This window comes from Galeopterus variegatus, unplaced genomic scaffold (genome assembly GCF_000696425.1).
Source record: "Galeopterus variegatus unplaced genomic scaffold, G_variegatus-3.0.2 Scaffold223, whole genome shotgun sequence".
In the NCBI taxonomy this organism is placed as follows: domain Eukaryota; kingdom Metazoa; phylum Chordata; class Mammalia; order Dermoptera; family Cynocephalidae; genus Galeopterus; species Galeopterus variegatus.
In genome coordinates, this window is record NW_007726334.1 from 649,901 (window position 1) to 661,472 (window position 11,572).

The 11,572-nt window shown below is 40.8% G+C and overlaps 1 protein-coding gene across 1 annotated transcript in view; it reads left to right on the forward strand.

Moving 5' to 3' along the window:
• The window catches only part of DGKI (diacylglycerol kinase, iota), a gene marked incomplete at its 3' end in the record, with an annotated part of 182,455 nt that overhangs the window by 12,598 nt on the left and 158,285 nt on the right, over positions 1-11,572 (forward strand). Inside the window, exon 2 of the mRNA XM_008566126.1 lies at positions 3,492-3,587. The remainder of the gene's footprint in view (positions 1-3,491; positions 3,588-11,572) is intronic.

Consider the following 11,572-nt stretch of genomic DNA (forward strand, 5'->3'; position numbering starts at 1 on the left):
AAGAAACCTCTGCCGCACGAGTTGATCACCTAAGACGTGCTGACCTCTAAAAAAGTTTCCTCCCTGCTTTTTGGACTATTGATTTAAGCTTGCTGATACAATAAAAATAGTACCCAAAAAACCCCCTGCAGAGAAAAATCTAAATAAAAGGCAATTGTCTGATGCTCTACTGGGCTCCAGCTGCAACACACTGACAGCCCGCAGAGAGAGAACATGCATACTGATGCACTGAGGTCTCTGTCTGTGTTTGTTATTTTCACCGGCTTCCTCATCCCTCCTTCAAGGACCCCCAAACTCGACTGGAGCTGGTCTCTGGCAATTGGATTTAGCCATGTGAAGTCACTAATGATTTTGACAAGAGTAGTTATTGTGGAATGTGCAGGAAGAACACCTGATGGAATTGTGCTCAAGAAATAAAGGAGTGGAAAGGAAGAGGAAACATGAAGTTAAGAAAAACCCCAAAAACCAAAAAACTCATTGTTGAATTTTTCTGGTAAAGGGGAGCACTAGGTAGAAAGAGCTGGAAGGGGATGTGTGGGTCAAGAAATCAAACTACTGATATATTGTTAATTTTTCAGGCCTTATTTTTATGCAGAGTTGTCATCATAACATAGAGTCAATTTTGAATTTCATTTCTATTCACTTGACTTCATTGCATACAGTTTTCCATATTTGTATTTCTAGATGACTTTATAATATTCCATTTTGTGTATTGTCCTCTTTTTGTAACTATTCTTCCCCACGGGGCATTTGTGATGTTTCTAATTTTTGATTATTAGATGGTAAAAATAAACCTCTTAATGTACAGTTTTTCTTGCATTAGAACTATACATTCCTGGAAGTGAGATTCCTAGTTTCCGTATAAACATTTTATTTTACTTTGTTGCTCTTTAAGGGCTTGTGTAAGTTTGTTTCCTTTTCTATTATCCCCAGGATCTATATTGTTAACTTTGAGACTAATAACTATGTATCCTTCCATGTCTCTGTCCTTAAAATGCCACTGGGCTTCTTCATGCCATGTCTCTTTTCCTCTCTCACCTTCTCCTTCTCTGGTGATTGTACAAGGATTTGAAGGTATCAAATCTAATAGATCTTCACTTGCAGACAAGTTCTAAAACTTATTATCTAAAAAGCTTGAAGAGGTAGGGTAGGGTCCGTGGAATTATTGGGTCTCAGACTCCTCTGCACATTAGAGTCACTTGGGGAACTTTGAATAATCCTGATGCCCAGGTTTCACCACAGATAGACTGAACAGTCTGGAATGGTACCCAGGTATATTTAAGAACCCACCGGGTCATTTCAGTGTACAGCCAAATTTGAAAACCAGTGTTCTAGAACCACTGTGGTAGGATACAGCAAAGCCTCCATCCTTTTTTTCCCTCTTCTCTTCCAAAGGTCCATCTTTTCTAAATCAGGTTCCCATCCAAGAGTAAGGTTAGTTTCTCCTAGGAGTCCCACTGTGCCTGAATCTTAGGCAAGGTTGACTAGCACGCCTCTTGAATACTTCTTGCAGGTGGTATCAGTGCAGCAGGGACAAAGCCTTTGGCTCAGGGTCCAGCCTTCCAGCCCAGGGAACCAGTGAGTCCTGCCTGCTCCTGGCTGCCTTACTTGATCTTTTGGGACTTAGTTCTTGGCCTGCATGGGTTGGTAGTATCTGTGGTTTTTGATCTTTTCCCTACTTGAAACATTTTATATTTCACTTTCTAAAATAGTTGGGAGGATTTTTGTTGTGGTTAGGTTTCTCTAGAATTTGCTGCTATTGTTAAGTGTTTAGTTTCCATCTTCTCTGGTAGGTTTTACTCCATGGTGCCTGGGACCAGTGGTATGGAATAAATGTTTGTTGGATAAATTAAAGAATAATAAAATGAAAGGGATTATTTTGTATAAATGGCTATAAGTTAAAGTTGGATGATAAGTTCCCATTAGTGGAATATTTTAGTTTATGAGGATCAATTTCTTCAGGATACCTTGCAAAGGAGCACTTTCTATTTTATTTTTTGATATTACTTTCATCCATCACTATCTGAAAAACGTTTAAGTTCCAAACCTATAGCTATTCTGTTGTTGTCCCACAAAATTGACTGTGAATTGAAGCCCATTTTCCCATTGACTTCCTTGAAAATATTTAACATGACTTGCTACAGGGAAAAATAACCAGTAGAGAAGAAGAGGTTTTGGTGAGAAGATGACCACCATTTAGTGTCGTCCGTGTTGCTTTCCTTTTAGGAATGGTTTTGAGGCACTTGGAGATGTGTGTGGCACGTTCCCACTTCAGGGTCTCTGTGCATTCTCCCTGAGCCCTTGACACCTACACACCTAGTCACTTTCTCCTACAGTATCTCCAAATACCATCACATTGGGGGTTAGAGCTTCAACATATGAATTTTGGGGGACATAGTTCAGTCCATAGTATCCTCCACGGAAAAATAATTACATGTTCATGTATTTCCGATTAACAAGCTAAAAACAAGAGCAATTTTCCTGTGAGACCCATAGACTTAGTCTTGTTTCTTTGTGTGTTATAACATGTGTATGTGCATACATACGTGTGTATGTTGACTTAGCCTTGTTCCTTTATGTAGCATTGTGTTGTGTCCAGTATAATGCTTTCTCTAATAACTCAGAGCCCTTTTTAAGCAAATGAGCAAAATATACAATTAATATATAAATTCATCCTTTCCAAGGTAGTGTACCATAAAAAGAAATATGGAATCCTGTTTATTATAGTGTTAAAGAAATAAGTGTTTACCCTGCTCTTTCCCATGAAGCACTGTGTATTTCTGGACAATAGGATTATTGCTCATCATATTATACATCCTAGCAGCTCTGTTCGCCCTTAGAATTATGCGAGTATTTTTAGAAGCAGTAAAATTGTTTAGTTTGAAAACATTAGAATTAATTGGGTGAAGGCCTAACTGAATTAGTAAAATGTTTGAATCAGTAGAAATTTACTGTGCTTTGAGTATACAGGGACTTAAACTAAGCTTTAAGAAACCTCTGCCCCTAGAAGTATAATTTACCCATTACTGATATAAATGTGCTTTTAAACAGTTTTTACTTAAAATACTTTAATGCTACCATCTTCCTTCTTAGCTAATTTGCTAAGTCAAGGCAAATTTTAATAGAACTTTAGTCTCAATTGTCACAGAATTTTCACTGTTGGGACTGGATGAATAAGACTTTACCTTGAACTATTTAAAGATATTTTTTCTCATTTGTCGAATATATGTTTCAAAAATGACTATATCTGTGGATGAAGCAGCTATAGACCTAATGACTATTTTAGTTATAGCTCAAATAATGTTTTTCTAAATACCTCCTTTCATTTCTGGAATTTTGGTAGAATCAACTCCAGCAGGACTTTAAGGGATAAAATGAGAAGTGTTTAAACTCCTGTGTTCACTAACATCCCTACATCCGAGATCTAAATTTGAAATCTCCCCCTTTATCCCTGAAAAGAAAACTGAAGTCAGTGGGTCTGTTCCTTGCAGGAGAATGCGGTGAACGGAGAGCACCTGTGGCTGGAGACCAACGTCTCAGGAGATCTCTGCTACCTCGGAGAGGACAACTGTCAAGTCAGATTTGCAGTGAGTGTGCTCCTCAGGCTCCAGGCTCTATCCTGGGGGAGGCCTCTGAGTCTGAAGGCAGAGGGGTCACTGCGCCTGAATTTCCAAGGAGAGGTTTGAAAAAGCCTGTCTTGTGAGATAGAAAACATCCCAGGTGTTTTCATGTTTACATAGCATGTTTATCAAGTTAACACAGCTTTCAAGGGGTCAGTTTTAATGGTTTTAGGGTTTGATTGTGCATAGCAGACCTTATGAGGATGCCCGATAGGTTTTTGTTGTTGTGTTGGGGTTATGGGGAAGGACGTGTGTGAGGCATTATCTTGCTTATGGAGGGTTGTCAGGCAGGGGGAGGGGCCTGTGGGTGGAGGGAGGGGCTGTGTGGAGCGTGTGATTTGTCTGTAGGTGTTACTGGTGGATGAAGGTGGAAAACACCTGGGCTGGCTAGCAAGTAATTCAGACAAAGTTCTGGAAGATACAACTCTACAAACAATATAAACAATCAACAGGTTAATTGGAATATCCTTTGCTTTTTAAAATTTGCTGTGTCCTATTTAGAACAATCTGTTTAGAGGTTAAAATTCTCTTTATATCCTCTGAAAAAAGCAAGGTTGCCGGGCAGTAAGCTGTGGAGGAACTAAAACTTTAGTGTTGAGAAAGTGAACTTAAAATTTTCATATAGTTTAAAATGATTGGTCCAAAAAGAGAGCAATAGGAAACTTAGAATAGTAAAGAAGAAAGGAAAGATGTATTAGTTTTTATTTGGGGAAATGTGCATTGTAATTTACATAATACTTTTTTAAAAAATTATTTTTGTTTATTATATGAAAGAAAGATTTGGGGCAAAAGGTAGGGCTTTGAAATTGCAAGTGAATATGTTTCTGTTAATAACTAATAAGGAAGCAATTGAGTTTCCATTAAAGCTTATAGAAGAATACAAGGGTACTTCAAAAAGTTCACGGAAATATGAATATGAGTATAGTCCCCAAGGACTTTGATCGCATAGTACCGAAACCAAGAACTTTTACTTTGCTTTGGCTGTTTTGATCCCTAGTTTATGGGTTTTGTTTGGAAAAAATTTGAGAGTTTGGGGTATGCCAGGGTTTCTTCGAGTGAAGTTTGGAATAATGTCAGGGAAAGGCCCAGATAGATTTGAAGTCAGGAAACCTGGATTCAGATCTCAGTGTTACTATTCACTGTGTGACACTGAGAACTCTTGACTTTTGGGCCTTGGCTGCCTTCAAGGTAGAAAAACAGAGTAGGATTAAATCATTTTAAATTTTGCTTCTAACTCAGACCTGTAATTAATCATTTGCATTTCTTCTAATCTTGTAAATTCAATTGATTTAAGTATCAGGATTTCAACCTTATGCATATGTATTTTTAATTAAATTATAATTGCATGGAATTTGATTAAATTAACTAAATCCATGAGAAGCTCAGCTGTTTGGACTAAAATGATATAAATGATGAATTAACATTAGGGTCTTAGTTAATTGCACAAACATTGGTCTTGGGATATGAGATCATATAAAATGGGAAAAATGGAAGCCAATCTTACTTGGGTGCATGCTTTTGAAGAATTTCTACTGATCCTGCAGCCAGCTGATGGACTATGATTTGTTACAGAGTTCTGCCTCATCTCCAGATTGCTCCCTTTGATCCTTTTCTGGTCCTTTTTTGGGGGAACAGCTACATATTACTTCTGTTGACAGATGTATGAACAGATGCATATATCTTCCTTGAACTTTGTATCAGTAAATAGCACTGCTGTCCACTAACTAATTATTACTTGGTCACTCTTACCGCCAGGCCAGGAAGAACAACAAAAAGAATAAAGGAAATTTTAGGTAGAAGTAGGAGGGAACAGAGCTGTGAAAAGTCCCAGCATCCTCCTGAACCTTCCATATAATTTCATCCCAGGTACTAGGTGCTGTTAACTCACTTTAGAAAGTGTCTGGAAGATGAAAAACTCCCCTCCAAAAAATGTTGATTGAATGGAGGAATAAGTCAGTGAGGAAACTGAAGACCTAAAACTTTTAAGACACTTAAACTTCAGTTTCTTCACTTATGAAGAGGGAAAATTCTGTTTAAGGATTTGATAAGATAGAAGGGTTTAGCTGGCACAGCAACTGGCATAAAAAATTCAAGGGGAAAAAAAAACATAAGGGACAAGAACAGAAAATTCACCAAAGAACTACTAATTGCCAGTATATTTGAGAGAAGTATAAACAAAGTTGTCCAAAGTACGACTCTGAGGTGTCCACATCATGTGCCTATTAAATTAGCAAAGATTTATAAAATGGTAACACTGCTGGTTGGTTTAGGCTGAAATGAGAAGTCTCATCATCAGCTGGCAGGAGTGTAAATTGATACACTTCACAGAATTGGCAGCATGTGGTAAATGCATGAAAATTCTTCTGGCTTTCTCTCCCCTCTGCCCGTTGTGGGTCTGTGCCATCTTTAGGCATCACATTTGAGGAGAGACATTGGCAAGCAGCCAGGGACCCAGAGAGAGTGCCCAAGTTGGTTCAGGGTATGGAAACTTGTAAAGAAAAGTTAAATAACATGGGTTAACAGCTGAGTATTAGGAGGGAAGGTAGAGAGACATCTTCCAGTATTTGAAGAGCTGCTGTGAAGAAAAGAGCAGTGACTGTCTATCTGTTGTTAGGAGGGTAGAGCTGAGTTACAGATACAGAATCCACCAACTCTAACAGTGGATCTCACACTCTGCTATACATAAGCATCACCTGGGAAACCTGTTAACAATGCAGATTAGTCTCCTTTCCTTGCTCCAAATGCCGATTCAGTATGCCTCGAGTTGGACTTGGGAATCTGTGATTTTAACAAGCACCTCAAATAACTCTGGCACAGATGGTCCACAAACCTAAGTTTGAGAAATACTGTATCTTAAGAAAGAACTTTAACAAGCAGAGCTGTCCAGCAAGGGAACAAGGTGCCTGGAGAGATGGGTTCAAAGCATGTGTTTGTGGGTAACATGGATGGGCATCTTTTAAGGAAACGTAGAGGGGGATGCACAGCTGCTTTGGGTAAGAGGTCAGATGAGGAAATCTCCAGGGAGTGTCCAGTTTAGATGTTCTATTTGCAGCCTTCTTAGAATTGAACAACAGTTCTGTAGGAAAAAGGCATGTGTAAGTAGATTATGTGTTGTATTCTCATTTCTTTTAATGAACCACCTTTGAAGAAAGCCTGCCCATCGGGGTTGGGGCCAGATTACCATTACCAGGTACTATCTGCAGACTTCTAAACAAAATACAGGCAGAGTGCTTGGGGGAGGAGTGAATTTATCACCAAAGACGTGCCTTTCACTCCTTACCCTATTTTAGCAAAGCAAATGTCATGAGTAGAAGTTAAGAGAGGAAGAAATCAGTGTGGGTTGAAGTAGACAGAGGCAGCTTCATGGAAATGGGGCTTGAGCTCAGTTTTGAAAGATGGGTAAGATTTACATAAGTGGAGTTGGGGAAGGAGGGAGAGGCACATGAGCATACTCAGAGGCAGGAACAGACTCTGTACAAGGGAGGCAGCGATTGTGAGACACGCATGAGCAACCAAAGGGCATGTATTAGGTAAGAATGGAAATAAGGGTGGATGGGGCATTGGTGGGTTCATGTTTTCTGCACTGTAACTTGGAGCACGTGTTATTAATGTCAATGTGCTTCTGAAGCCTGACCGTATAACATATTGTCTAAAGCAAGACAAGTTTGAGGGTGAAAGTGGCTGCTGGTAATAAGGATACTTTAACATTAGGGGTAAACCAGAACTGCATCAGGGAAACTGGGAGGGTCACCCTAACTTATGGGGGCATTAGAACATCTATTTACAACCAAAGCTGTCCTGAAAAGCCTGGACACCCTCCTGCCATATGGATTGATATTTGGGGGCTGATATTGGAAGATATTGAGAGCAAGGCAGTGACTTCAGAGGACTCTAGGATGGTTGTAGCACATGACCTTTGAAATCTTTTCTCTTCTGCATTTCTCTGGTGGCAACATTTAATACCGTAGAATAACCGTGAGCAGATATCTAATGGGATTAAATTTGTTCCCAAATCAGTGACAGTTCCCAAATTAGTAACTGTTTCTTTTTTTGGTCTAGAGAGGAGAAAGCGATGCAAAAGTAATGAAACTGAAGTTGAAGGATCACTGTTTTCCAACCTGATTATGGGGAAAAAACCTGAAATAAAATTCTAGCTAGGACCATTCTTGCTTGATAACATTTATTTTGATGTACATTTATTTATTCCGTCAGTGTGTATGGGCTGAGGACCCAGCACCAGTCACTTCAGTGTTGAGAGTAACAGCTGACTGTAAGTGACAACCTCCCCATTTTGTGGGTTCACTCTGGTAGAAACCGTTCTCCTGATCTGGTGATAGGGCATGTGAAGATGTTTGGCCAAATGTTTGTACCCAAAGGAACTCACTCCTCCACTAATAATCCGTAGAGTGCATACAAGAGCACACTTATTTTTACACTTGAAAGAAGCTTGCCTAGGTTGATACATAGATGTATACACCAATCTTGGTCACATGGGCCTGGCCAGGTACAGTAGGAAGGAAATGGACTTTGTGTCAGACTGACCGGGGTTTGAAACCTGTGCTTCCATTTGTGTGCTGAGTGAATTTTGGACATATTATTGCACTTCTTTTTGCCTTAGTTTCCTAATTTGAAGTGTTTTTATTTTTATTCTTATTTCTGGATGAGCATTACAGTCACTTATGATACTTTACTTTTTAATTTTATTTTTTAAAGTGTTGGTTCCCAGCCTGGATCTGCTACATCAGAATCTCTGGTGAGTGGAACTGGGCATAAAAATGCTAAAAAAGATAACAAAAGCAGCAACTCCACTGATGATTCTGTGCAGTGTCAGAGTAGAGAGCCACTATCAACTTCATAAAGAGAGCATCAGGATGAAAACAGGTGGCCTGGTCCTCAAACCTGGCATATGGTAGCTGTTATGAGTTGAACTGTGTACTCCAGAAAGATATGCTAATGTCCTGAAGCCCAGGGCCTCAGAATGTGTGACCTTTTTTGGAAATAGGGTTGTTGTTGTAGATATAATTAGTTAGGGTGAGGTCATAGTGGATTAGAGTGGGCCCTAATCCAATATGACAAGTGTCCTTATAAGAAGAGGAGAGGACACACAGAGACACACAGGGAATAAGGCCATGTGACAATGGTGGCAGAGATTTGGAGTGATGCAGCTGCAAGCCAAGGAATGCCACGCCATGGATTCCTGGCTGTAATCAGAAACCAGGAGATAGGCATGGAACAAATTCTCCCTCGGAGCCATCAAAAGGCTGTTTAACCCTGTCCACACCTTGATTTTGCGTGTTTAGCCTCCAGGACTATGAGAGAATACATCTCTGTTGTTTTAAGCTCCCCAGCTTGTGATGCTCTGTTAGGGCAGCACTCGACAACTAATAGAGTAGCCATTCTGTAAGACGAGTTACTTCTTCCAGCCACCCAGATACCTGCACAGTTACGCAGCTCACAGATGCACACATACATGCACAGAAGTCCATCTAGAGCAGTGGTGAATCTTTAGGTCGGTTGCTGGCTAAGTGAGCAGACAGGCAGTAGGTGTCAGAAGCCAAGAGCTGTGGGGAGGAGAGTAGGTAGATGGTTAGGTGAGTGAGAGAGTTGTGTAAGAGGCAAAAAGGAGCTGTCAGACTTCAAAATGCTGTTTCCAGATATATTTTCTCTGTTTTTGCATGGCTTATGGCACTGTCTTTTAGTGGGTAGGTTAATAGGTACTGCTTTGCTTTTGTTATTGTTTTGTTCATATGTTTTTGCTTTCATCTTTTCCTTGTGGGTCATGTTTGGCAAAAATGGCCAACCCCACCTGTAACACCTGACCTGAATTCTAAGGTGTCTGCCAGTGTTGCTTGCAGTTTGACAGATACAGTCTTATTGAGAAAAATGAATGAATCGCATTAGGGAGGTCATGTGATATGGGGGTTGGGGCAGTGGAGAACAGGAGTCACGCAGTTCTGGCGACAAGAAGCTCTGGATAAATATCCAAGCTCTGCTGAGTCTCAGGTTCCTCTGCGAAATAGTGATGATTAGATTTACCCCTCAGAATCAGTAGAAAGATTAAATTAGTTAACACATGTTCATATGCTCCTTCCTTCTCTTCTGTTCCTGCTACTGTTCAATGTCATTAGGTTGAATGAGCTAATTGGTAGTTTGGTAGGACTTTGTCTTGAACAAGGCCCTGTGTTTGGGGTGATTCTGTCTAACCCCAACACCAAGACTCTTACACCTTCACTTTTCATTTTGCTGCTGTGTGTAACATCCATATTCTCACTAGATCATGGGTAGAACCAACTGAGTGTGACAAATCAAAATAACCCATTCTGGAAACCATCTCATAGGCTTGTCTTCTTACTGGTTGATCGGAAGCCTCATTGTTGTCTCTACCAAGGTATCACGACATCTGCTCCCAGGGATGCTGGCCGTGTCCTTGAGTTCTTGGAAGAAACTTGTGAGAAGAGTACAAGGGCCCTTGTACTGTCCCTACTGGAAGGAAACTTTCAGCTTTCTGCAGTTAAAAAATGAAAATGACCTCGAACCTGGCCACACCCTGTCTTTCCTGTCTCCCAGGAAAGTTGGAGCAACAGACAGCAGCATGTGCAAATACTGGTTTGCATGCATCTGTGGGCTGTGGGTGAGATGAGAGAATCAGAGCACAGCGTGCATTGCTGGGGCCTTCCTGCCCCTCTGTGTATTCAGGCCTAGCAGGTATACACCCCAGAGCACCAACATTGAACTCACAGTGCTCCAAGATCTGCCTGTGTGTTGCTACTGCTCCACAAGCCTCAGGTGCTGGTTGTCCAGCACAGCAGATTGATGATCTGTGTCCCAGATGGCGGCTTGGCTGTGCTGAGTGCAGGCTGTCACAGGGAGCTGTGTGTGTGGCAGTGAAGCCCAGGAGGCAAAGCCAGCTTTCTGAGTTGTTTGGGTGCCAGCCTGAAGACACCCCATCCAGGGAGCCTCCAAGGCCACTCTGTGCCAGAAGCCTCTCCCACCATTAGGATATTAAGGATCTAATGAATCAAGATGACTCAGGGAAAGCATAGTCATCAACAAAAATAATTTATAAAAATAATTTTCACTGACAGACTCTCTGCTGCTGACTTCCTAGTCAGTGGATATGAGTGAAGAAGAGGCTGAGTGCTTCCCTGGGTAGAAGTGACCTTGCCCTTTCTGTGTCTGGCCAGATGATTGGGCATTTTCATGAAACCATCCTTGTCCACACTTAGAGCAGTGTCTGGCACATGGTAGGCCCTTGGTCAGTGTTAGCCATTGTTACTGTTGCAGCCATCATGGTGGTGGTGTAATCGGTAATATTGTGTACAGAGTGCTGTCCATATATTGAAGGATATATGGACATGAATATGTAGGATATGAAGGATATGAAGCCCAGGGACCTTTAGGATTCTGTTGCTTCTAGGTGACACTGGATCCAGAGTACCACTGTCTAGTTGCACAGTTCTTTTTTTCCAAGTCATGTTCTGGAGAACACTAAACTCCTATAAAAACAATATGGGGTATTATTCATTAAAAAGGGCTTATGATCATAAGTTTAGAAAGCACTGAACAACTTTCATATACAAATAGATCTTACGATGCTCAAAGAAGGGTGTAAGGTGTGCAGGGTTTCCTGCTTTTTTCCTCAGGGTAAGGGAGGATTGTGGAACCCACTATTTTCCCCACAGAACACCCAAACATTTTGTGGGATCTCAGTATTCAGTGGAAAATTCCTTGAGAAATGCTCAAACAATACTTTGCAGTTTTCTTTTCTTTCTTTTTTTTTTAAATTTATTTTGTCAATATACAATGTAGTTAGTTATTGTGTCCCATCACCAAAACCTCCCTCCCTCCTCCCTCTCCCCCCTCCCACCCAGATGTGTCCCCTCCTTTTTCTCGTTGTAAGAGCTTCAAAAAAAAAAAAGTCGAGGTTGTTAAATCTTCCTCCCCCCCCCCCC